Raw genomic sequence first — 23,851 nt, 5'->3', positions numbered from 1 at the left:
AGTCTCAGTGGTGGAGCAGCAAGGGCTGATTCAAAGCACAGCATGGACACTGTTACATGATTACCTCGGTGATTTTCAGGGGGTGAGGTGGAATCCTGAGCAGATGAGCCGTTGTTAGATTTTGCTAGCTTGGAATATGGTTAGGAACGTTCTTGGAGATGGAGTCCCATGGCCGCAGCCTGTTCTTGGAGGTCAGAATGCTGTTCTTTGCTAAAGCAGCACAACACTGGTCACTTGTGGGTGCCTGTGGAGTTCCTCAGGAGAGTGACGCCTGAACTCTTCCCAGCAAGCTCCAGGGTTCTGTTTAACTTGCCTGGCTCTCGAGGTCTCCACTTACTACGGCTTTCTCCCCAGGAGCCCGTTTTAGCTCACCTGTCAGTCTGCATGCTGACTCTGGGGTCCAGCCCTCCCGCCCCCGTCTGCCTGTGTGTTCAGCCTCTCACCATTTGCAGGGCAAGCACCCTGAGGCCCGGGAGGAGAAAAGCCTTAGTCGCTGCCCCACAGGTGAGGCCAGAGCTGCCCCGCCTTTGAGTCCTTCCCCCAGGTCACCTTCTGCACACAGGGACACCAGATTGTGTAAAGACGACCTCACAGAATTCCCCCCACCTCCAGTCTGGATTCATCCAGGAACATGCTGAGTGCATGAGGAGAAGGAAGCCCAGCGAGGCCTGCTGCCTCATTTTGAGGCATCTACACTGGTTGATCCTGAAGGTGTGATGCTGTCCTGTACTGAAGACTGCAGCGACCTCTCTGTAAAGCATCCACCGCCCGTGTGTATGGGGGACCGGATGGCCAGTCCACTCATACGATGGCGATAGGGCCTTCAGCAAGCTGGTGAGGTGGCTGCCAGCGAGCTTCCCATGTACGAGGTTCCGTGCTTTCTAAACTGTCTGCCCTCCACTTCCTCACCTTGGTCCCGGGGTGGGGGATGTTAAAGTCCTTCAGCGCTTCGGCCCGCCCTTCCAGACGCACACAGTCCTCCGAGTCACCTCCAGACGGGTCTGGAGATGTCTTCCCTCCACTGCTGCCTGGAAAACGGCCCTTACTCCTTAGGGTCCACCCTAAATGCCGCCTCCTTGTCCCCAGTGCTGCCTGCCTGCCTGACCGAGGTGTGGCCAATGCTCCTGTCAGACATGTGCTTCTCCATCCGAAGGTGCCCATCCCCTGGACGCCCCAGCTCTGTCCCAAGGTGGGCAGCATTTAAATGGCTTCACCCAGAGTTTTTGATGGCGTCTGCTTCCTCGGGCAGTGTGTGTAGAGGTGGAATCTACATCAAAGAGTGAGGACGTCTTTGAGGCTCCTCATGGAGAGTTCTCAACGTCTTCTGAGCAGGTTGGAGGGTCTGCGCTGCAGTCCCTGTGTGGCTGTGCCCGTCCACCCCCATTGCTGGAGCGTCGTCATTTCAAACACATACATTGGTGCCTGGGCGCTGGTCAGGGGCAGAGCTCCTCCCCAGCGCCCTGGGTTCCATCTCAGCATGGCAAACAGCAGGCGAAGAATAATGTCGAAGTTCCTGTGCTACACGTTCTCATGGGCACGTGCTTTCTGCCTCTTTGGCAATGGCCTTCTGGACTGGAGCCTGGTGATAGTCCACTGTGGCTCTGTGTTACATTTCCCTGCAACTTGTGACATGGAGCATTTTTGCCCAACCCTGTTTGTCGTTTGTGTCTTCTTTTGGGAAATACCTATTCTGGTGTTTTGCTCATTTTAAAAATCAAGATATGTATGTATGTATTTATGGGGCTGGGGACTGAACCCAAGGGCATTCTATCACTGAGCTACATCCTCAGAACTGTCTTTCGGTGCTGGGGATCGAACCCAGGACCCTATGCTTGGAAGGCAAGCACTTTACCAACTGAGCTATCTCCCCAGCCCTATTTGTTTTTGAAACACAGTCTCACTAAGTTGTCCAGCCCAACCTTGAATTTGTGATTCTCCTGCCACAGCCTCCTGAGGTGCTGGGATTAGAGGTGTAACACCTGACTTAAACAAGTCTGTGTATCTTTCTGTCGGCTGTTTGAGTTCCTGTGTATTTTGAATGTTAACCCCTTATTGGATGTATGACTTGCAAATGTATTTTCCCATCTGTAAAAAAACAAAATCTAAAAAAGAAAGAAACAGATGGCCATATGTGAAAAAGGCACACAAAAGATTACACTCAATAGTGAAATACTGAAAGCTTTCTAAGTTCTGAGATCAAAAGCAGGACATGACTGCTTGATTCTATTCAGCATAGTATTGGAAAGCTAGAATATAATTCAGTGGTAAAGTTCTTCCCTATATGTTCAAAGCCCTGAGTTTGAATCCCATCAGAGAAAAAACAAACCAAATGAATAAAAACAGTACTGGAAGTCCTAACCAAAGCAATTATGCAAAACAAAAATAATAAATAATTAAAATAAAAGCTGCCCAAATTGGAATCTTACTTTTTACTAAGATTGCCTTTGTGTGAAAAAGACCACATGATCTTATATGTAGAAATCCCTAAAACTTCCCAATACAAATAACTGGTATAACTAATGCACAAATATAGCAAAGTTATAGGACACAAATCACCCAAAAAACAGTGTAATCTCTATACATTAATGATGAACAACAAGGAAAGATGTTTAGGAAAGTTGTTATATTTGCCATACCATCAAATAAGTAAAATACTTGGGGATGAATTTAGCCAAGTGGGTGAATCATTTATATGCTAAAGACTATAAATATTTTTGAATGGAATTATGTGAGACACGATAAATGAAAAGATATTCATGCACATGGAATTGGAAATCAAATATCGTAAAGCTATCAATAATATCTAAAGCAATCCTCAAATTAGGAGATTCCTATCCAAATCCCAATGATTCTTTTATGGAGAAATAACAAAATTCATAACCATTCAAAAGACCCAGAATAGAAAAATCAGTTTTGAGCAAGAACAAAGCTGGAGGTGTTAAGTTTCTGACTTCTAAACTTACCATAGACACACGCTCACACCTGGCTCCAGATGGAGGCAGTGGCAGTGGGGTGGGAGTACTCTGATTCATGGGACACAGACACGTTCTCCATGGAAGACTGGGTGCAGAGGGTGGGGGGCAGTGGCACTGCAGGCACGGACTGTTGGGAAGGTGAGATGAGGACATGAGGATGTCAAGGATAACTGGGATGATGATAGTGATGGAAAAAAAGAGAGGAAGCAGAAGTATAATTAGAAATAAAAATTTCAAAAAAGGAAAAGATAGCAGAGAAGATAAAAGAGAAATAACAGAAACAGAAGAACAGGCAAGAAGAAATTGAAAAGTGGTTAGAAGAACCTGAAAACATAAAGTACTAATTCCAGAACAATTAGCAGAGAAACTGTTGCTTAAGAAATTACAGGAAGAGTCAGATCTTGAATTAGCAAAAGAAACTTTTGGTGTTAACAATACAATTTATGGAATAGATGCTATGAACCTATCTTCAAGAGATGATTTCACAGAGTCTGAAAAGTGACTAAAAGATAAAATTACACAATGTGAAAAGTCACTGTATTATGCCAGTTTTTTTGGAAGCCTTAGTTCAAGATGTGTGTATTTCATTGGAAATTAATGACTTGAAAAAGATTGCCAATTCATTGACAGTGCTTTGCAGTGAAAAACAGAAGCAAGACAAGCAAAGCAAAGCCAAAAAGAAGAAAGGTGTGGTTCCTGGACGGGGGTTAAAGGCCACCATGAAAGAATGATCTTGGCAGATTATGGTGGTTATGATGGAGGCTATGCACAAGACTATAAAGACTTCATGTGACATATTATCTTTGACTGGTGTCTTCTTTCTGTTGTCCACAATCCCTTCAACATGTAGCACAACTTCCTTTCCTTTCAGTTCTGCCAAATGCTACAATCAGAAGTGCAGTATCTTTTGTGTTGGTTATTTTACTCCTTGACACTTATGCTAATGTGCAAATGAGGGAACTTGGATCTTGCTGCCAAGGGGTTAAAATTGGGGAACTTCAATTGCTACTAAATCGTAATTTATTTAAAAAAAACTAATAGTGTTGTCAGCATTGCTAGTTAATTCCATAGCAACAATCACAAATTGGAAACAAAGGTTGCAACTTGACAAAAAATTATGTAGTATTTATCAGCACCATTCAGTAATACAGCCTTAACCACACCTCCTTGAACTACTTCATAACTTGTCAAGAAAAGCAGTTTGCAGCAAGGGCATGTGGTGTGCAACTAGTATTAAAATTGCTTTGTCTTAAAATTGAGTGTGAGGATGTTAAAAATGCATTGTGTAGAAGACTGCTTACCTCAGACTGAAGATACTACAGCTGAAAAGTTTTAGTGCAATACTTAAAAATTAAATGGCCAAAACCCTCCAACTTTGAAGCTGAAGAAGGTAAACTTCTCCATTTTTGCAATACAAGTTGTGGAATCTCTTATTTATCAAACTATTTCTACTGATAAAGTGCTTCAGACAGAGAGGGAATCTCTCTTTTTATTGGATTTGATTCAAGTGTCTGAGAAACAGCAGTCTGTTCTCCTAGACTTCAATGGAACAAATTTAACAGAATTTTGGCATTTCCTTTCCTTTAACAGGATTTTGGCATTTCCATGTTCAGCGAACTGCACAGGTTAACTACAGTTTGGTAAATTGTTATGTTAACAATTATGACATCTGCAATGTTTTGTAAAGCAACTAACTTATAAAATATCTATTGTGAGGACTATAAAAAAACTTACCATAAAACTACTGTAATGAAAAGAACGTGGTACTAGCCTAAATGCAGCCATATAGGGCAATACAATAAATGAAAGTCCACAAATAAAACTTCACTTATATGGAAACATGATTTTTTTTATATGGGTTCTAAGTGTATGTAATGGGAAAGCACAATCTTTTCAAAGAGTAGTGCTGGTAAAATTAGATGTTTACATTGAAAAGAATGAAATTAAATGTATATCTTAATCCTTACATAAAAATAGCCTCGATTGACTAAAAATTCAATGTAAGCACTAAAAGTATTAAAATTTTTATTAAACATATAGAGAAAAAGCTTCATGGAATTAAATTTCAAAATGGTTTCTTTTAGATATGATATAAAAAGCACAAGTTATCCTGTGACTTGGGAGGCTAAGAAAGGAAGATTATAAATTCAAAGCCAGCCTGAGCAACTTAGCAAGGTCTTAAGCAACTTAGTGAGACCTTGTCTCAAAATATAAAAGGGCTGGGGCTGGGGCTCAGTCGTTAAGTGTCCTGTAAAAAAAAATAAAATAAAAAGCACAGGTATGATGTTTAATTTTATGTGTCAAAATAACTGGGTCAAGAAAAGCCCAGTAGCTGGTAAAAATGTTTCTAGTTATAGTCTATAAGGGTGCTTTGAGAAGCGATTGTCAGAGATCATCATTTGAATCAACAGAGTAAAGAAGAATACCTTCATCAATGTAGGTTGGAATCATTTGACCCAATGAGGTCCTGAATGGATCCAAAATGCAGAGGGAGGGAAAATTTGCTTCTGTTTGAGCTAGATCATCCATCTTCTCCTGCCTTCAGACATCAGCACTTATGGTTCTTTGATCTTTGACATAACATGGACATACAGTGTTGATTTCCTGTTCCTACAGCTTACAGATAACAAATCATGATAACTCTCATCCTCCATAATTACACATATAACTGCATATATATTATATGAAATATATGAACTTATATATCTATAAATTTGAATCTATCTATGCACATACACATGCCTGCATGCACATGCACGCACACACACACACACATATATGAGAGAGAAAGAGAGTTCTGTTTCTCTGGAGAATCCATATTAATACAGATCTTGCTACTAGCAGTGATTCTACTGTGGTCCTATAGGAAAAGCAATTAAGGATAAATGTTCCAAATTGCTTCTGGGGTTTCTGGAATTGGTTTTGATTAGATTTAAAAGTGTTAATGACACTTTTCTCAGTAGTAAAGAGAACACTAATAGTTCATGGCATGAACTATTTATAGAGATATGCAAAATACCTGCATTGGGTACTTCTAATCAATCCCTTCTAAGAACCAAGGAGTAAGTGACTCAGCATATGATACTTTCAAACATTTTTGGAAAATTAAGGCATATCATAACTTAGTTTTTTTTTTCTCAGTGTTACTGGAGAAAATGGAAAGAATGAGCAGAAGTATTTTAATTCCCAACTCAAGCACCACATAAATGACAGAAGAACATCTAGATATGGTCTGAAGGAGACCCTCATTTCCTTTAGCCAGGACTACAGGGTTCAAGTGGCTTAAAAGTCAATAAATAACCTCATTTTGTGTTTGGTTGACTTATATCACAACTTGAACTCCTAGCCTCATAGAGTATCTACCACTAAATTGAAGAAATTGGTTGGGAAAGAATAGAACACTATAAGTTGTAATGAGGGCTGTGAGAAAAACTTGAAACCAAAAACATTGAGCCCCTCATTTATGTTGACTTTCTTTGTGAATGGAAAATATCTCCCTGCTCCTGGTGGAATTAGTTTCCCCACATCCATCAGAATTGTCCTCCCCACCCACAATGGCAGGCGCATCCCAAGGATAGTGGCATTTCCTTGACTCAAAGTACTATCAACCTATTCACTTCCCTCTGAGGAATTTAACCCTAAATTTCCTGAGGAAATGTTAATGGCCTTCCATGAGACAGTCATCAGGTTAGATAATAATGGTTCTCCTCAGGACTTTAACACCTTTCTTTTCTTCTATACCTATAACTAGACTCGAGTCTAGAAGCCACAAAAGGTTAGGTTCAAAGTGTGACCTGTGAAAAGTGGATGAAACTCCAGAAGAATTTCTTGTATTTTCTAATTGATGTGATTAGAAATCTAGGAACACATGAGGGAAAGGATGGTAAAGTTGGGGGAAAATGGCAGAAAAAACATAATGTTGAATCAGGCTAAATTTATTGATATGAACTCGCTAAGCAGAAATTCTATACTTGATGCTGCAGATTGATGATTTAGAAAGGGCTTTAGGGGGACTGGGTATATAGCTCAGTTGGTAGACTGTTTCCCTAGTATATACAAGGCCGTGGGTTCAATCCCCAGTACAACAAAGAAAGTGCTTTAGTAGTTGATTTGGTTGGTTGATTCAAATGTGGACCAAAAAATGATCTTCCATAAGCAAATTCTTCCATTGTTCTTAGATTTTTCAATTCAACGACTGAGGTTTCCACTGTAATGACTGGCTTGAAGAGAAGATCAGTAACAAGAATGCTATGGCTCCCATTACAAATTTATTTCTCAAAAAATTCATGAAAGTTGTGTCTTTTGGAGCCTTCCAGTTCGGGCAAAAGCTTTTAATGATAAATTTGTCTGAAATTCTAACCTATTTATGCTTTTGAATCCTTTCCTCAAGATTAAGCCAACAGAGGTCAAACATTACCAATTTTCCTATGTGATTATGGAGGCTGGGAAGTTCCATGATCTTCCAGCTTCAAGCTAGAGATTTACAGTTTTCTGTACTATAGCTCCTGTCCAAGTCTCAGGGCCTGAAAACCAAAAAGCCAATGGTATAAAACTAAGTCTAAGGACAGAAGGCCAACCTCTCAGATCAAGCAGTTAGGAAGAAGGGGTTTTGATTAGATTTCCCTTCCCCTGTCTTGTTCTATATAGGTCTTCAGTAGATTGGATGATGCCTTTTTCTATATAGGTCCTCAGTAGATTGGATGATGCCTGCTTACTCTGAAAGGAAAATTCTTTTATAGAGCCCACTGATGCTAATGCTAATCTCACTCAGAACACCCTCACACCCGGAAATTATGTTTAACCAAATACTGGGCACTCTGAAATATAGCAAAATTAGCACATAAAATTACACATCATAAATATATACCAAATAATGATATGAGGTACAAATTTCAAACAAACAACATGTAAATTTTGGTACAAATACATCATGCCATATTTGGGACATAAGTATAATGAAAAATATGTATTGTTTATCTGAAATTCAAATTTAATTTTCTGGAAAATGTACTTTAGCCCCCAAGGGCAGTCACATATTGGCCTTATGCTGTCTCAGTCTGTTCCTTACAAGTTTCGGGCCTCAATTCATAAGGCATTATCATTCCACTCATTCTCCATCATACCTTCTTATACTTTCTGACCCTGTAGCATCAAGGAATAACTTAATACAAATATGTGGTTCATATTATAACTGGTGTCCTAGACACATTGTTCCCTTTATAACACATTTTTCCCTTTTAATTGGCACAATTAAAACAAGATTTATAAACTGCCTAATTTTAGGAATTTTCTTTTCCAAGATATGAATTGCCAAGAAACAGGCCTGGAGACAAGGCCACCTGGCAAGCCATGTTCCAAATTTCAGGAAAGAAACCACAAAAAAGACTGAAATAATAATGGCTTCTATGGGTTCAACTACACAGGGAAGAGTGGATATGAAAGGAAAATCACATAGTGCTAATGACCTCAGGATATATATAACCCCCAGATGACTGAATATCTGGGCTTTTGTTCTTTCTTGACTAGGAGAATTAACAACTGGTGTTTAACAAATTTTCCTTTTCCAGATATGCAAAAATTGTGATAATGACTTACACTAGATGGCTCCACTTCCACAAATTTATTTAGAGAAATAAAGATTTTCTTCAAGTATTGAAAATTTTTCCATGCTTTTATTTTTCTTATTTCTGGGTCAGATGAATCATTTGTGGAAGTCTCATTAAGTTTTCTTGGTCATCATTACAGTGACAGTTGAAACATAACATTTCATGTTACACAGTTGTATACTAATGGGGGTCAAAAGTAATCTCAGGATGAAAACCTACTTTTCTTAATTAGGAGATTTTGAGAGATGTTTCAGTGATGAAATGAAACAAGTTTAAAAACAGAATACTGATTTTGACACCCAATTAAGAGTTAGGAATCTAAGTACTAGGTATAATAGCACAAATTTGTCATCTATGCATATTTGAAACTCTGGAATGTTAGAAAACAGTTCACTGAAATGAGCCCCCTTCAAATTTACATGAGACAGTATGAGATTATTCAGTGTTAGAAAAGTAGCACTTTTGGTCATATCAGCTTCCCACCACTGGCTTTTTGATTTTTGTTTCATAGGAACTCAGCTATACACATACAGTAGCATATTACAATGGAAGAGTTGATTATTTGCAACAGAGACTGTGGTCCATAAAGAATAACATACTTACTTTACAATTAAATATTTCAGAGTTAAAATACGAATGTTACATAAAATTTGTTTTAGGAGAAAATTTTCTAAATTCTACCCCTCCTTTACTTTATAATAGGATAATCCCAGGTTTGAGGAGAAAAGAAATGTGGGTTAAATTAGGTAGAAAAGACAATATCACAGTGCTTTCCCAAGAAGTGAAGCTGAGCTGGATGTGGTGGTGCATGCCTATAATCCCAGTGGCTCAGGAGGCTTAGGCAGAAGAACAGCCTCAGCAATTTAACAAGTCCCTAAGCAACTCAGTGAGACCCTGTCCCTAAGTATAAACAAAAAAGAGGGGGAGGCAGGGGATGTGGCTTAGTGGATTAGCACCCCTGGGTTCAATCCCTGGTACAAAAAAACAAACAAAAAAGAAGTTAAACTGCAAAAGTTGCTGCTGCTATATGTAAAGCATGGTATTGTAGACCAAATTAATAAAGGAGAACAGGTGCAAGATATCCCAGTCAAACAATAACTACACATAGAAGTATTTTTCCAAGTTATAAAAAGTCCATGTTTTAAAACTTTTAAAATCAATGTTGCTAGTTTGTCTCAGTGGTGCATGCCTGTAATCCCAGCTACTCCGGAGGTGGCTGAGGCAGGAGGATCACATGTTTTGAGGCCAGCCTTGGCAACTTAGAAAGGCCCTGTCTCAAAATAAAGAAAATTAAATACAGTAAAAAAGAGCTGGGACATAGTTCAGTTGTACAGGACCCAGAATGGGTCCTCAAATGGGGAAAAAATAAAATTGATATCACTGATAACACCTGTGGCATCATTGAGCCACTATCATAGGTTTGTGATTTGAATTCTTGGCACACTTTTAACAAATAAAAAATGTAAGCTACCTAAGTATCTTAAAGGGTTGCAGTTACTACCTAAAATGTGTGGTTTCATTGTTTCCTGTTCAGATGTAGCAAACATAATGGTTAAGCTTGCAATGTAGGGGACTCTAACCTACCTTAAAAGGTTTGTTGAGATCCAACTAATCTACTTGAAGCAATTAGAAGACAAGGCATTTTTTAGATTAGAGATTAGCACACTGAAATATTTTTATGGGCCATGTAGGAAAAATAAATGCATGAATGGCACTGTATAAATGCAATGCCATCACAGGGACTTTGGGATTGAGAATACAAATTCCTCCAAAGGTGTTCAAATTCAATTTTTTAACTTTTAAAAGCCAAATAAGCCAGGTTTGTAATCATGTTTGTCTTTCACCAGCTGTTCACTGCCAAAAGAATATATAAAAAGAGAGACCTTCTAGCAATTCGGGGTCATTTTTTTTTCTGTTCTTTAGGGTCCTCTCATACCACTATTTGGTCCTTAACTTTGAAGGTCTGGGAGCTTTATTCTTTCTGAATTCCTATGTTAGCCAACTATAGGCAACACAGTTATATGATATCATTTTCATAAAATAACAAATCAGGATGTGATTGTATTTAATGTCAACATGGAATACACATTTGCAATGGCCAATATTATCTAAGATATATTTACCTTAGCTAAGGTGTTTATGAGGCTAAATTAAACATCAGAATAAAAGGAGTTATTGCTGGTGAGGAATATATCATCCAAGCTGTAGGCCAGTTTTTAATAACTGAACTGCTTTTGCCCTCCAGTTACAGTGTCTCTTCAATGGATCTTACAATCACATAATGACCAAGTTTCATTACTTACCTCACTTTTACTCTAATCCATACATATCATTGAGCTTTTGATATAGCAGCTCTAGGCATAAGATCAGATAAAATGATTTAATTATATTTTAGTTACATTTAGTATATATGTATTTATAATTATTCTTATATATATATACACTTGCATTTTTATGTGTATTTATTTAGAGTATTTGTGTGTATTATACATTTATTGTTTAGTTATATTAAGGTCATGAAGATGCCTTGTAATCATTTTGATTAAACTTTATAGCATCCACATTCTCCTCAGAAAATTTTTGGATTATGATAACAATTAGAGGTGAAAAATCATACAACTATTCATAAGACTGGCTGGAGAGTAGAAGAGATGTTTTTTACCTGAGAGTAAGTTGAAGGTGCTAAGGAAGTCTAAGGAGAGTAGAGGGGAAAAATAATGACTTCCAGCTAAATGATACAATCCTCCCACACTCCCTTGATGTACGATTAAGCTACAAATGAGGAGCAGGTTGAGAGCTGGTTAGAGAAAGAAAATATTTGGCCAGTAGTTCAGAACGGTAAGAGGCAGAACTGAAGCACCTATGACAGTAGATCATGATCAGAACCGATAGTAGCTTTGCTATTTGGGGTCAGACAAGTGGTGTTACTGTGTCTAAACTTCTTTGTTTGCTCAGGATATAAGTAACTGGCATAGAGGAGAAAGAAGTCCTTAAGATATTCCCAGCTTTGGAGGAAACTAAAGTCAATCCTTTCATTGGTACTCCAAGGAAGTTGGAAGATTATACAGAGAAAATTGGACGTGAACAACAATATTGCAAAAATAGTACTCAGAATACTGAAACAGAATGTATACTGATCTCTTGGTTTTAGACCATCCTTTAAAAAGAGTAAGCCAGTGCTTCAGTTTAGTATTACCTTGACAGCAGTACAATGTACCTACATAAAAATAGTGCTCCTTATGTCACTATTGCTATGTAACAAATGATCCCAAATTAGCACATTAAAACAAACGTTAATTATGGCATGCATTTTTTGAGGGTCAGGAATACAGGAGAAACTTGTTTGGTTGTCCAGCTCAGAGTCTTTCATGAGTTTGCAGTCAAACTATAAGCTGGAGTGGAAATTATAAGATTTGAAGTGTCAACCCATACTGAATTTTCACAATATACCCAGGAAATTGACATTGTATCAATGGTTGTTGTGAAGTAAATAGGCTTCTAAATATTGAAATTCCCTAGAAATTATCTATGTTCTTCTTTGTCTATAAATTTCATTTTATACATATATAATGTTTTAAAGCACCCTAACATACATTAGAATTTGGAGAACAAGCCATTTCATTTGATGATTCTTTTCAGAAACTTCATGATGCTTTCAGGCCATAATCCTATACCCTTGGACCAGCCAATAAAATCTGGCAAAATCATCAGATTCCCTCCTCCCCATCACAATGCAAATCCTGTCATTCTCATATAAATTACATGACTGGATATGTCCTGTGATTCTTGACTTAGCACATGAAGGGTAACCATCTGCTTTCCTAAAGACAATTGTTACATAATGGCCTCTGTCACTGGAACTCAATAATGTATGGAATGAAGCCCTGAGGCCTCCCAGATTCCCAGCAGCATATCACTGGATTGTTCCTCCACCAAGTACATTCACTGCTGAAGATACAATATGGATCTGTGGAAACCAAATGCATAAAATGTGAGGAAATGTAAATAGGCATGTGTCTTCTTTTCCTCAGGTATGAGCTTTGTTTTGTATCAAAATTTATGAGGAAGATAATCCGTAAATCTGTATTTTATAGCAAGAATCCAGGTGATGCCGATGCATACAAAATTTGAGAGAAATGAACTTTGTCATATCCTCTGTAATCTCATATTTTCTCAGTAGATGGTGTTATATAACCATTTTTCTCATATTTATATTATCATATTAGCAGTGTGCTATCAGCATCAAAGTGGAAATTTTTCTTTCCATACTCTTCTCACTTTTTCATAAGATTCCATTTTCTTAGACTCACATATGCTATTTTATCAACACATACATATGCATATCCACATCCCCCCCAAAAAACACACATATATAATAAATTAAATGGAGGTATGGTCCAAGGTTAGAACAAGTAACAGATTAGAGGTGGCAAACACATCCTGTAAAAGACTATATAATCAACATTTTTTTTATTATCAGTTATATAGTCTCCATAGCAACTACACGACTGTACTATTTTATAATTTGTTATTATTAGTTATAAATGACAGTAGAATGCACTTTGACACATCAAACATAAATGGAATAAAATTTCTCATTCTTCTGATTGTATATAATGTAGAATTACATTGGTCACATAGTCATATATGTACACAAGGGAATAATGTCCAATTCATTTTACTACCCTTCCTACCTTCCAAATAGCCCCCTCCCTTCACTATCCTTCACCTAATCTAAAGTAACTCTATTATTCCCTAGCACTCCCCCCTTATTGTGAATTATCATCTGCATATCAGAAAAAATATTCAGTCTTTGGCTTTTTGGGATTGCCTTATTTTGCTTAGAATGCTATTCTCCAGCTCCATTCATTTACTGCAAGGATGTGGTGGAAAAGGTACACTCATATATTGCTGGCGAGACAACAAATTGGTGCAACCATTATGGAAAACAGTATGGAGATTTCTCAGAAAACTTGGAATGGAACCACCATTTGACCCAAAGGACTTAAAATCAGTATATTACAGTGATGTAGCCACAGCCATATTTATAGGAGCTCAACTCACAGTACAGTAGTTAAACTATGGAACCAACCTAGGTGTCCTTCAACAACTGTACTGTTTTAGCATGAAAACAACTACAGACAATATATTAATGAATGAGTATGGATCTGTTCCAATAGAACTTTATATATGGGCATTGAAATTTAAATTTCAAGTACCTTTTACATATCAAAGTATTATCTGATTCTTTTGTCTTTCAACACCTTAAAAATGCAAAATACATATGTGGCTTGTGGACCTTACAAAACCAGGACAGGCTAGATTTGGCCTGTTGCTTGTGGCAGGTAATTTGTTGTTTTCTGATCTAGATATTTGTGTTCATTCAAACAAAAACATAGTACTTAAAAATTTGGGTTCTGATGTTTGGCAGTCTGAGAACAAATACAGGCTCTGGAAAGTTATTTCTCTAACATTTCCAAGATTTGTTTTCTTTTTCTGTAAAATGGTAATAATAATACTAAAGGTATCTTAAGATTATTGTGATAATTACACTAGTTGATTTGTGTATAGAGCTTAGAGTAACAGTGAAAACATGGAAAGCAGTCAGGAAATGATAAATATTATATTTTCCTTTTCTATGCATACTTAACACATCACATTTCAACTTGATAATAACCTTCAAAAGATAAAAAAAAAAAAAAAAAAAAACAGTCTTGAGAGGTAAGAGATTTGTACAAGGTTACTTAGCAAGTAAATGGTAGGGCCTGGATTTGGAGACAGGCTCAAGTTTGTCTCACTTTCTAGTTCATGCTTTTGTAACTGTTCATCGCATCTTTGAGCTCATTAGTATGAGACTTTAGACAACTCTCAAACCCTATGAATTTGGAAAGTAGTGCCAGTTATAAAATTTCTATTTTTTATATTACTGTTTATTTATTTTGGTACCAAAGATTGAACCCAGGGGTGCTTAACCACTGAACCACATCCCCATCCCTTTAATATTTTGTTTTGTTTTGTTTTAATTTTGAAACAGATTCTAAGTTACTTAGGTTCTGGCAAAGTTGCTGAGGCTGGCCTCATATTTGTGATCTCCCTGCTTCAGCCTCCAGAGCTGCTGGGATTATATGTGTGTGCCGCTGTGACCAGCTAAGAATTACTGTTTCATAATCAACATACTAATATTACTGTTTATGGAAATTAGCTTGTGAAATTCGAAAATATAGATGGAGTGATATTTTATGTACCTACCTGACTGGTTATGGTACCCAGATATTCAAATACTAATACAAGTGTTGTGGAGGTATTTCATAGATGTGATTTAACATTTACAGTCAGTTGAATTGAGTAAAAAAGATTAATTTGAGATAGGAATGTGTCTTATTCAATCAGTTGAAAGGTCTTAAGAAAAAAAATACCTCATGCTTCCCTGAAGAAAAAGAAATTCTGCTCAAAACTGTTAACATCAGGTATTGTTTATAAGTTTCCAGTATACCACCCTACCTTATAGTTTTCACATTTACCAGCTCTCGCAAACACATAAGCCAATGTGTGAAAAGTATCTATTGGGTTCTGTTTTAATACATCAGGAAATGCTAGGTTTATCTTCATTTGTACATGTCAATAGGGCTTATCAAGCTACTCTTCAGGGAAAACCTAGATTTCTGAAATAGTTTCAAAATCAATTTCTGTGACTCTGCCCTCTCGCTCTACAGCAGCATTTCTTAGTTGGTACAACTTTGGCCACTAAAGGCATATTTGGCAATATCTGAAGATATTTTAATTGTAACAATTTGATGGGTACAACTAGCACTTATTAAATAGGGACCAGTAATACTAATAAACATCTTACATTACATAGGATAAGCCCACACAATGAAGAACTATTCATTATAAAATATAATAGTACTAAACATGAAGAAAACTGATTTATAGTAGTACAGCATATAGTCCATTCAAAATCTACTCAAATAGTTATCAGAGCCCCAAAATGGAAGCAGAGAGCAGTTGTTTTCCACAAGTCTTGATTCTCTCACTTTGACTTCCTTTTTAATTGTTGCTGACCAAAGTAGCAATTATAGCATCACTATCCAAGAAGTACTCAGCACTGATGTTGGGGTTTGCTGAAGGTAGAGATTCTGTAGCTATGCCCATTTGTATCTGGGATGAGGTTTTGGATGCCTCATGTCCAGGGTCTTAGTGTTAATAATGAGGGCATCATCTTTCATCATATCTGAAGTGCTAGAATTACTTCTTCCAAACTAGGGTTTTCTGGTATCTCATCCTCTATACCATTCTCATTTCTATTGGCTATTTTATCACAGCCCTCTTTTTCTGAGGGTCAAGAAATAATCTGGGAAGTATTCACCATGCTATATAGAGTCTTTCCTTAATTAGATTTGGTCTATTTCATTAAAAACAAGTTAAATTGCTTTGAATGAATTATCTACCAAAAATATCCTAAATCCCTGTTTTTAATTCATAATGATGCATATCAACTCTCTCTGTCAACATATATTCACACCTTAGTGTGAGTCACTTTTTTGCTCAGATAAGGATTCCTTGCTCATAGAGAAGCAATTTCTTTATTCAACCACTACACATATATTTATTGAACACAACTCACTCATTCAAGACATTTATTGAAAAAATAGCATGTGCTGGGTAGTTCTTTGAGAAATAAGGACATAGATTGTCAAGATAAGCCAAAGTTTTTATTCCTGTAGAACTCATATTTTATCTGGGAAAAAAAGAAATAATAAAAACAAAAATATTTCAGAGAACAGTGGTTACTCTGGAAATATATACTGCAATTTGGTTCTTTTAAATGGATACCATCAGGGAATGCTTCTCTCAGGGATAATATTTAATCTGAAACTTGAATGATATGAAATATATGGAGAAAAAAATTAAGGAGAGTAAATAAATGGAAAAAAGGAAACAAACAAAAATGGTGCCAGTGGGGCTTGGGTTGTAGCTCGGTGATGAACACTTATCTAGCATGTGTGAGGTGCTGAGTTCAATTCTCAGCACCACATATAAATAAAGGTCCATCAACAACTAAAAAAAATATTGAAATAAAGTGCCAGGGAGACTGGAGCACAGTGAGCCAGAGAGAGTATAGTGCAAGATGAAGTCAGAATTTGGCGGGCTCCATAACCAGTAGATTCTACCACTTCCTGAGCACAGTGCAGTACTCTAGGGTTTGTAAGGCAAATATTTTCTGGACCTCAAGGCATGGTTCAGAAGATATACATTCATGAAAATTTACATGAATAATATTTAATTTCTAATTGTAGTAAGTGTTATAAAGGGAATTTTCTGAAGAGAGCATAAAACTAAAGTTCACAATCTGATCTAATTTAAAGAGAAAACTCCCCTGAAATGATGGTAAGGATGAGTAGCTGATAAGAAAGAATGAAAGATGATTGGTATCAGGCAAACAAGTAAGTTGTCAACTTTTTCCATTTTTTAACTACTTGTGAAACTAGTACAAGATGTCTTTTTAAAAAAATAGTTATTTATCTTTTTTTAATTTGGATTCACAAAATAAGAAAATCTAGATAAAAAGAAATGAGTAGTTTTAAAGTAAACCTCAATTAAAAATAAAATAATTAAGTGGTTTTAACTCCAGGCTTCTGGTGGTCATTTATTTCTCACATTATACTACTATTATAGCATGGCTTAGAAGAGAAACTTACACTTTGATCATGTGAAGAGAGACCAAAATAAGTTCTAGCCCCAACTATTGCTGCCTTGTCCCAGGGAATGTAGGTGAATAGTCATATGGGAAAAGACATAGTGTCATCAGCTTTTAGAAAATCTCAGTAGTCTGAATATTGTATTTTTTCTTTAAGTAGTCCTTAAAGGCTTTCCCTGGGGAGTAGCTAGGCTATAAACTCCAAATCTGCCCTGATGGGAATCCAGGGTAGGTGGTATTTGTAAATGTTTACAGTGTGCCTTTCACAGGTTATTTCATCCTAGAAGTTACTCTAGGATGCTTTAGTGTCTGACCTATCACCAAGTGTCCCTCTGACAAGAAACTTGTTTATCCTGGAAGATGCCCTTATGACACTTGTCAGACCTCTGTCTAGCTTATTCCAATCAAGGCATCTACTCTCTAGGAGAGATCCATCAAGGAGGAAAGTTAAGTTCAAGTGCATTCATAAAGTGAAATACAGAGGAGGCTACTAAACAAAATACATGAAATAACAGATGTAGTGAGTTACTTATAAATCCCAGAAGGAAGAGGGAAGTATGCCTTGTAGGGTCAGTGAAAAGAAGAGGGAGCTGCCTGAGACGTGCTCAACTAGTTTGGGGGATGTGATTGAGACAACAAGGCACCTGTGGACTGAAGTCTGTATTGTATTTCAGGGCATTACACAAGCAGGTTTCCTATAGGGAGTTTTAATCAGTAAGTTTAGAACAAAAAAGTCATGAGTTCTGTGGAGACTCACTGTGACTGAGAAATAGTCATTGCAGCCTAGTTGCACAATACATGCCAGTTGTGGGAGTTGGTGGAGAATTTCAAGTAGGTGGCATTTAGCTGTCACGGGGTTATGGTCACCAGGAGGTGGTTGTGTAAGTTTAATCACCTTAAGGAGCTGGAAGATAGTGAAAAAATAAGTCATGCTTTTACTATGAGAAAGAAATCAATAATTAAAATGAATGCCAAGTCAATATAAAATAGAGAAGGTTATCAACTAACAATGGTTTGACGAAAGATTTTTTGATTTTATGATCATTTGAAAGTCATGTAGGTGGAGCAGAAGTTGTACTTCAAATTTTTTTTTTTTTTTTTTACTCCACTAGTAATATGCTTTAGGATACTCTGTCATAATGCTAGGCAGCTCCCAGTCAGCCACACAATCAAAAGAATAAACCATTAATATTCTAAATTGTACTGTTGTTAAGCTATAATGTTTGTTTGATAAGGAGTATTAAATGAGTTTTCCACTTTTTATATTTTCAACTCGTGATGGTTCTATCAGAATGTAACCCAATCATAAGTTAAGGAGTATTTACGTAAGAATTCACTACACTCCATCATGAAAATTTCCACCAGTCAGACTTCTGTAGCAATTTAGAATTCTGGAAATGTTGCTCATGAAACAAATAGGAGAGGAAAAAAATGATAAAACAAATTATTGGTTCTGATTTTAAATGTTAACCCAACCATTATTATATTAGTGGCAATTAGTATCATAGATGTCAAAGTAGATACCAGATATTTGCCATTAAGGCAGTACATCTATTGCTAATATTAGTATTATTCCTGGTTCCCTCTTCCTCTAGGAGGTGTGGAAAGTGATGGGACACTTCAAGATCACAGAATAGATATCTTGCTGCCAAGGAATTCTGACAGCTTAACCAAGTTAAGAGTGAGTTTCACACAACACATGATCCATCCCCACTGAAGCATCAATAATATTTCACCATATATAACAGAAGAAACAAAAACTCCAAACCAAACCAACAACCAGACCCCAAGTAGGAAAAACCAGAGAGGGACCTCACATTCTACATCTGGACATTTACTCTGTATCAAATACAGAGAGAAACTCCAGAAAAAAAGAGTTAACTACACACAAAAAGACACATTTATAAAAGACTACGGGGAATTCATCTCAAATAACGCATAAGTCCAAGACCTCTGAAAACATGAAGAAACAGCAAAAAATCTACCTTGAAAATTCACAATACCTCAACAAATAATCCCACAGATGTAGAAGTGGTTGAGATTCCAGAGAAAGATTATTTAAAAACAGAGTATTAAAATGTTCAATGAAGTAAAATAAGATTTAAGGAAAAAGTATGGAGAGCAAATACAGGAGTTGAAAGAGCATTTCAATAAAGAACTAGACATAATGAAAAAACATAATAGGAACACCTATAAATGAAAAACACAATCAATTTAAAAATTCACTTGAAAGTAAAACCAAGATATTACATTGTGTAGAAAATAAGACTTCAGGCCTTCAGGACAGAAATTCAGGCCTGTGTGATAGGCCTGAATTGAATATCCAGTATAACATAAAGGACAAATATACAAGATCATGATCAGAATACACAAGAACTCTGGGAAAACATCAAGAGAACAAATCCAAGAGTCATTGGGACAGAAGAGAATATGGAAATACAAGCTAAAGGCATTAAGAACACCTTCAATGAGATAGTAAAAGAAAAATATCCCCTACTTAAAAGTAGACATCCATTTACAGAGGGCATATAGGACCCCAAATAGACAAAATCAAACCAGAACCTCTTCAAAACACATCATAATCAAAATGTCTGACATAGGAAATAAAGAGGGCATATTAAAAGCTGCAAGAGAAAAATGTCAGGTCACATTTAGAGGTGGACCAATAAGACTCACTTCTGATGTCTCAACTCAGACCCTAAAATCAAGGAGGGCCTGGAATGAGATATTCCAGCACCTAAAAGAAAACAATGACCAGTCAAAGCTGCTAATCCAGCAAAGCTATATTTCAAAAGCAATGAAGATATAAAAACTTTCCATGGCTGGAACCCACTAAAAGAATTCATGACCTCCAAGCCAGTGCTACAAAGAATATTCTAATATAAACTGCACACAACAGAACCTCAAAATAATCCTCCAAGCTCCCAAGTAGAAATCTCTAGGAGAGTAACTCACTAAATAAGAAACACAACAATATTAAATATAGTGAATGGACCAAAATGATGGAAAACTACAAACACATCTCCATAATAAAAGTGAACTTGAATGATCTTGACTCCCCAATAAAAAGACATATTATCAGACTGGATTAAAATTCTGTGTTCAAGAGACTTATCTCATAGATGAAGACACCCATAGGCTAAATGTAAAGGAATTGAAAAATATCCTATAAAAAGGATTTTAAAAACAATTAGAAGTATCTGTTCTCATATCTTTAAAAGCATAATTCAAGCAAAAATTGTCAGAAGACATGCAAGGGAAAGAAAACTTCAGACCAATATCTCCGATGAACATAGGTGCAAAAATTCTTAATAAAATACCAGCAAATCACTTGCAAAAACACATTAAAAAGATAGTGTACTATGATCAAGTGGGTTTCATTCCATGGATGCAAGGTTAGCACAACATATGGAAATCAATAAATGTAATTCACACATCAATAGAGTAAAAACCAAGAATCACATGATTATTTCAATAGATGCAGAAAATTATAGCATCCACTTATGGTGAAAACACTAAAAAACTAGGGATAATAGGAACATATCTCAACATTGTGAAAGCTATGTATGTTAAACCCAAGGTTAACAATATTCTAAATGGAGAAAAACTGAAAGCATTCCCTCTAAAAACTGGAAGAAGACAAGGATATCCTCTTTCACCACTTCTATTCAACATAGCTCTGGAAACTCTAGCCAGAGCAATTAAGCAAAATAAAGAAATTAAAGAGATAAAAATAGGAAGAGAAGAGCTCAAATAATACCTATTTGCCAACAACAGGATCCTATATTTAGAAGACCCAAAAGACCACCAGAAAATTTCTAGAACTCATAAATGAATTCAGCAATGAAGCAAGATATAAATTTAACACTTATAAAACAATTATGTTCCTAAACACTAATGATGAATCTGCTGAGAAAAATTAGAAAAACTATCCCATTCACAATAGCCTCAAAAAAATAAAACTGGAAATCAATCTAACAAAAGTGGCAAAAGACCTCTGAAACGAAAACTAGAGAACACTATAGAAATAAATTGAAGAAGATCTGGGTGTAGTGGTGCCTGCCTGTAATCCCAGTGGCTCGGTAGGCTGAGGCAGGAGGACAAGTTCAAAGCTAGCCTCAGAAACTTAGTGAGGGCCTATGCAACTTATTGAGACCCTGTCTCAAAATAAAAATGAAAAGGGCTGGGAATGTGCTTAGTAGTTAAGCACCCCTATGTTCAATCCTCAGTATCAAAAGAAAAGAAAAGAAAGTGAAGAAAACCTTAGAAGATGTCCCATGTACTAGGACAGGAAGAGTTAATATTATCAAAATGGCCATACTACCAAAAGTACCATACAGATTTAATGCAATTGCTATTAAAATTCCAATGATCTTCATAGAAATAGAAAAAGCAATCATGAAATTCATTTGGAATACAAGATGCCAAGAATAATCAAAGCTATACTTAGCAATAAAGATAAAGCTGGAGGCATCACAATACCAGACCTTAAACTGTACTACAGAGCTATAGTAAAAAAAAATCATGGTATTGGCACCAAAATACACAGGCAGACCAATGGTACATAATAGAAGACACAGAGACAAACCCACATGAATACAGTTACCTCATACTAGACAAAGGTGCCAAAAACATACAATGGAGAAAAGATAGCCTCTTCAAAAACGGGTGCTGGGAAAACTGGAAATCCATATGCAGCAAAATGAAATTTAAACCCTATCTCTCACCCTGCACAAAACTCAACTCAAAGTGGATTAAAGACCTAGACATTAGACCAGAAACCCTGCACCTAAAAGAAAAAATACTAGGGGCAACTCTCCATCATGTTAGCTTATGAATTGAATTTCTCAACAAGACTTCTAAAGTGTAAGAAATAAAATCAAGAATCAATAAATGGGCTGGGGTTGTGGCTCAGTGGTAGAGCACTTGCCTGGCATGTGTGAGGCACTGGGTTCAATTCTCAGCACCACATATAAATAAACAAATAAAATGAAGGTCTATCAACATCTAAAATTTTTTTAAAAGAATTAATAAATGGGATAGTATCAAACCAAAAAGCTTCTTCACGACAAAAGAAACAATCAAGAACTTGAAGAGAGATTAGATTGGGAGAAAAATCTTTACCACCTACACCTTAGATAGAGCATTAAATTCCAGGAGCTCAAAAAATTAATACCATAAAAAATCAAATAACCCAATCAATAAATGGGCAAACAAACTGAATATGCACCTAACAGAAAAGGAAACATGAATGATCAACAAATATATAAAAAATGTTCAACATCTCTAGCAATTAGAAAAATTCAAATTAAAACAACACTGAGATTTCAACCCATTCCAATTAAATAGCAACAACTAAAAATACAAGTAACATGAGACAGACATCATTAGCCTATGTACATGTATGATTACATGAATGGTATGAATCTACATCATGCACAATAGAAACAAAAATATGTACCCCATTTGTGTACAATGAATCAAAATGTAGTCTGTAAAAATAATATAATTTAAAAACATACAATAAATGTTGGCAAGAATGTGGGGAAAAGGGTACACTCATACATCACCTGTGAGACTGAAAATTGGTGTAATTACTCTGGAAAGCAGTATGGAGATTCCTCAGAAAACTTGGAGTAGAACCACAATTTGACCCAGTTTCCCCATTCCACAGTATATACCCAAAGGAGTTAAAGTCAGTATACTGCAGTTACACAGCCACATCAGTGTTTATAACAGCTCAATTCACAATAGTTAAGCCATGTAATCAACCTAGGTGCCCTTCAACAGAGGAATGGATAAAGAAAATGTGGTATATACACACTATGGAATATTACTCAGCCATAAAAATAATGGCTTTATGACTTTTGCAAATAAATGGATGGGTCTGGAGAATATTATGCTGAATGAAATGTCATTTCCCCCCAAAACAAAGGTTGAACATTTTCTATGATATATGGATGACAACACACAACAAGGGAAGGGACAGGAAGAATAGAAGTTCAGTATATCAGACACAGGGGAATGAAGAGAAGGGAGGGAGGATAGGAATAGGAAAGATAGTAGACCAAATCTGACACAACTTTCCTATATACATATATGAATACATCACAGTGAATTTCCATATCATGTACAACCACAAGAATGGGATCCTAATCAGAATAAGATGTATTCCATGTTTGTATAAATATGTCAAAATATATTCCAGTGTCATATAAAACTAAAAAGAAAAGAAAAAGAATAAAAAGGAAAACCTCAGTGATAAAAACCCAATTAATGATTATTTGTGGGATATATGAATCTTAAAATTTCAGAAGAAGTTCAGGGATATAATGTCTACTATAATAGCAACAGCACAGCAGTTAGTCATTAATCCTATTTCTTGTTTTTCTGCCAAGAAATGTAGAATTTCTCAAAATTCTGAATATGGAATTGAATTTCCATGTTCCATTGAGACTGAATGAGACTATATAACTTGCTTTAGACAATGAAATGTAAGTAAAAGACATTTGTCATTAGAATCAGAATATTTGAAGAGTCAGTGGACACTTTTCCACACTGTCTCTTTCCTA

General features: G+C 36.4%; 1 pseudogene across 1 annotated transcript; it reads left to right on the top strand.

The window, feature by feature from the left end:
• Positions 1-1,303: 1,303 nt before the first annotated feature.
• LOC306651565 (eukaryotic translation initiation factor 3 subunit J-like) lies at positions 1,304-3,963 on the top strand (annotated as a pseudogene). The gene is made up of 3 exons: positions 1,304-1,660; positions 2,969-3,400; positions 3,543-3,963. The product of its transcript is annotated as a eukaryotic translation initiation factor 3 subunit J-like (transcript).
• Positions 3,964-23,851: the final 19,888 nt, after the last annotated feature.

The sequence above is a fragment of the Sciurus vulgaris genome (assembly GCF_902686455.1).
Source record: "Sciurus vulgaris genome assembly, chromosome: X".
NCBI classification, from domain to species: domain Eukaryota; kingdom Metazoa; phylum Chordata; class Mammalia; order Rodentia; family Sciuridae; genus Sciurus; species Sciurus vulgaris.
Note: the sequence above shows the minus strand (reverse complement) of the source record. Positions and strands in the feature narration are given on the sequence as shown.